This window comes from Coenobita brevimanus, chromosome 30 (assembly GCF_032717465.1).
Source record: "Coenobita brevimanus isolate Jiangsu-jjx chromosome 30, ASM3271746v2, whole genome shotgun sequence".
Taxonomy (NCBI): domain Eukaryota; kingdom Metazoa; phylum Arthropoda; class Malacostraca; order Decapoda; family Coenobitidae; genus Coenobita; species Coenobita brevimanus.
The window spans coordinates 45,320,795-45,325,667 of record NC_136983.1 but is presented as its reverse complement, the minus strand read 5'-3'; positions in this window follow the sequence as shown (position 1 = coordinate 45,325,667).

Genomic DNA, 4,873 nt, shown 5'->3' with positions numbered 1-4,873 from the left:
ACTGCTTTTACCGAGACCTCTCACCCATCCAGGTCACGTTGGTTTTGCAGTGACATCATCGTCCACTCACCAGTCTTCTCAACTCGACTGAGCAGCCACGGCACATGTGGAGTTTAAAGCATTATTAATACACTTTGGTAAAATGTAATGTGTAATGTGTTTCAGACATTCAGCCACTCATTCCTCTCAGCCATACTCATTCCTCTTAATTACGAGATAAGTGGAATATGAATGAAAACTGAGGAAAACTTTCTATTCGATCCCAGACGAAGCAATGATAAGCAATTAAATCTTGTAAACATTGAACGAAACATACACTGAATGAAGAAACCACTTGTTGGACGACGTAAGAAAGAATTAGCTTAGTTCTGCACAAATAATACGCTAATTTTTAGGAATTTAATGTCATGACTTAGTCAAGACGAACCACCCTGCAGGGGCGGTTGCTTGGCTCCAATTGGAGTCTGGTCAGCTAGACATTGCTGGTTTAATAAACCAATAAATGTTCATGATTTTTCCTCAAGGAGTTAATGACAGTTTTATGTAACCCTCCCAGAACGACACGAACAAACCACAGACGATTTAATTGACCAAAACCCTATTCAGTCCGAGCTGACTGATGGGAAAAAAGGCAGACTAATACTGCAGGTACCAAAACAATGGAGGCAGTAATTAAGTGTAGTGAAGAGTCAACATTGTGCCAGCCACCGACCCAATATGGTGGACAAAATGTGGATATGGGGGTCAGAGGGTCAGGGTGTAGGAGAGAATATGGTGGAAAAATGCTGGTAGAACAGAAATATTGATCATTACTTAAAACACACACACACACACACACACACACACACACACACTAAGGTTCATTGTCAAAACAGACCAACAACAGTACAACATGAACTGAACAAGCTATCAAAGGCTAGCCACGAAAAACGTGACGGTAAATACATAACCTAACTAATAAAATCAAAAATTGAAGCAAGTGACGAACACAGGTCACTTTTCAATATAACCACACCAATTTCCCTCACGATTTCTTTATTTTCGTCAATACCTTGATGTAAAAGTACCTATAAATCTAACTAACCCCGTTGTCAGTCCTTAATCTTGCAGTTTAAAGCCACTGCTCCACGATATGGAAAAATACAGGGGACAAGGGAAGGGGCTATGCTGCACCGCGCCTCTCATCACTACTAGCCAATTCCCACCAAACCGTACCCACTCCCTGGATGACCTACCCCACTCGTCGTTATTGCTACAGCCCAGCACTTTCCTACGAACAACCCCCAAAACAAAAACCACCTCCCTCTATATGTGGCTGTCGTAACAATGATTAATATATACATAAACATTTCAGCTGTACACATGAATTAAATGCAGATTTACAAATATTCAACCACCAGTGTCACTCAAATCACTCCTATCACCTATTCTTAAAACTATCACTATCAAATTTAAGTCCAAAATAAAGCTGTACAAGTAGTAAATATAGAACATACCTCCATAAATGGTTAATATCCGACTACCACCTTCCCACTAGATACATCAAGCTTTAGTTCAACGGCTGGATCCACTGTCGATGTCCTCTAACATCAGTCACTAATTTATCCAACTTACTCCCTCACGTATGGACTCTGGTCTAGCGCCGTGCAAGGTTATTCACGTCCCATTGCTCCTGGTTAACTAACTAATTTCATGCAGGTTTATTTCACCTCGACTCTGAATGAAGCACCACAGCTTCACGAAACCATGAATATCAGTATGAAGTACTCGACTCCACGGAGGAGAAAAGATACGGAGTAACGAGTCAAGGTTAAAACTGCGAGGCCATTACCTTCACGCCATCTAGTGCACAAGCGAGATAAGGCAGAACGGGATATAAGAGAACGGTTACGGGGTAGACTATGTTTAGATTATGAATCGGGAATATATAAGCCTTCCACGTGACACTAAGTTAGTCTTAAATAATTATATTGTGCATGAGCATCCTTCACCATTGATAACATGAGGCTGGTGAATAGTGTCCCATATAACGTATTTTGAGACAAAGATTCATTCCAGTGATAAAAGTCTTTGATCCGGAATATACTGGATGTATTAATAATACAGACAAGAATATTATAGTGTATTTATTGAGTATATAGATGTACATGTTAGGTTACATTATTATCCCGGAAACATTCACACGGCCAACACAAACCCATAGCCGTTTGTTGTGTTAGCTCTGTTAATCCTAAGTATCAGGTGGATTGGACTGGACAAAATGCCTTGCCATTGTTTTCAGACGCACTTCTACCACATTCCTGTGGATATCTATATACCTGTGGATATCTGTATATCTATATCGGCATCTGTCTATCTATCTGTCCATCTATCTATCTATTTGCGAGTGAATCACTTAATAACACGCGATTCATAAATATGCTAATACTCACAGGGAAAAAGAATACACGAAATATCCCATGTGCTTCGGCTATTTCCTGTTTCCTTTTCCCTGTGGATATCATCTCTCTCTCTCTCTCTCTCTCTCTCTCTCTCTCTAATATATATATATATATATATATATATATATATACCTAGGCTGCTTCCCCCAGGGAAAAGGAGGTAGCCGAGACAGGACGACACACTCCCCATTTACTCATCCATTCAAACACAATCATTCGCATCTTAGCCCCAAAGGGGAGAACGGACAGATCCTCACCGCACCACACCTGCATATAATAGTAATTTCCCGTTATCGGTATACGAGTAATATCCTTTAATAATAGATGGTGCATATCTTCACTGTCATTTTCACAAGATCAATAATACGGCACCATATATGAATATTGTCAATCAATATTGATTGTGTGAGGGCCGGTAAATAATATCCTGCGTTGCCAGTGTGGCGGTATTACCTCAGCAAGTTCACATGTCCCTTATCAATGCCCAACGTATCCTTTATCATACGTGTAATGAAACATAGTAATTTCTACAGATTTCTATATTAGGCGTACGTGCCGAGGCCCAGTTTCAGCTGTTGACGTCTTAATCTGCACCAACATTTATGACCGTAGTACAACTGTTTATGCATAACAGTTTGTTACATCTGTTTTACGCACCCCTTTTTGTCCTTTGGGAAGAAACGAAACCGTAGGTTAGTTCCAGTTAGTGGGTTTTTCCCACAAACAACACAGCGGTGTCCAGGGTTTAGAGCCATGTTTATTTGTACCGCCACGCCCCCTCACATCCCGCCTGTCAACTTATGTAAACAAACAGACGACACACCGGCGACCACAATGCCATCTGTTGACCAAGCCAGCTCGTTACATTGGTCTCGTGTTCGCCCGTAAGAGTCCGTGACTCGACTCTCACGATGGCCATTTTGTTTTTAACTCTTCCAAGTTCCAACTGTGAATTTCTGGCTTCGAATCACGCACGCACACATGCACATACACACACACGTACACACACACGTACACATACACATACATACATATATATACATATAAGCACACACACATACACACACGCACACCACACACGTGTTTGTATGTGTATGTATGTATATATGCATGCATGTGTGTGTGTGTGTGTGTGTGTGTGTGTGTGTGTGTGTGTGTGTGTGTGTGTGTGTGTGTGTGTGTGTGTGTGTGCAAGCTAAAATCAAGTAGTAGCAGTAGCAGTAGTAGACCCTACCTCAACACTGTTCCTGTGGCACTGTCTTTGATGCAAACCATGCAATGGTGTGCAAGAAGGCAGGCTGTGTGTACGCGACGTCACTGCCAAAATGCTGCAGGAAATATGCCATGATGTCACCACAGAGCCAGCTGTGCTGCCCCTAGACGGCGAGCACTTCACCCACAGAACAGCAAACACATCAAATGATGCCAGAGTGGATGTCAGTGCTGCAGGTTTGCGGACACGTGGGCAGAGGGCTTTCTTCAACATTAGGATAATTGATCCTATGGCAGCATGTCATCGTGAACTGTGTCTCGAGGCTGCACACAAAACGAATTAACAAGAAAAAAATACACAGACTATCAAGAAAGGATCTAACTTTTGCACCACGTTGGATTCACTGCCTTTGTGTTCACAACATCAGGTGGGACGGGTCCAGAGGCGAGCATATTCTCTCGAGACTGGCAGAGATTCTTTCTAAGAAGCGTCAACGTCAGAGTTCCGTTATGGCCTGGATGAGGTGTCAACTGTCCTACTCCCTTGTGAGGTGTGCACTGCTATGCCTCAGGGGCACAAGACCATCAGCCCTCAGGCCTGTCTCTCTGGCAGGTATGGATTACGAAGCTACTGTGACTGAGTCACACTGACCAGCAACTCCAATAGATTAATGTTTTTGTTGACACTGTAATAATAAAAAATATAGTAGTAATAAAGTCTTTTATGGTTGGTGGGGCACTCCCCATCCACCCACTCGATGTAGTGCTGTTCTTGGATGCCTGCCCTTTCCTCTCTTCCTTCGTTCTTTCTATCGTTCCTCATCTGTCTTTTTTCCATCATTCTTTCCTCTTCCTTCTGTCTACGGGTGACTATACATTGAGTGACAAGCCAGATGGTTTCCTGTACACCAGGAAACCTTTTACTACGCTGGGTGGTAATCATATAACCAATTTATGGCGCCTGATGGTTTAGTGGGCAATTAAGGCGCTCCAATCGGATTGAGCCGGTGCAGGTTTATATCCAAGGGATGGTTAGGGTTTAATGCTCACGTAATGTCACTCAGGGATGAGTGAGGCTGGTCATTCTCATCATAAATGTGAGGACCAATTTGCCTAGCTCCAGGCTCCTATGCTCCTCATGGGGCAACACAGGATTAGATGATGAATGAATGAATGAATGATGATAAAGTGTTGGCATATGGTTGGTAAGGACAGTGGCT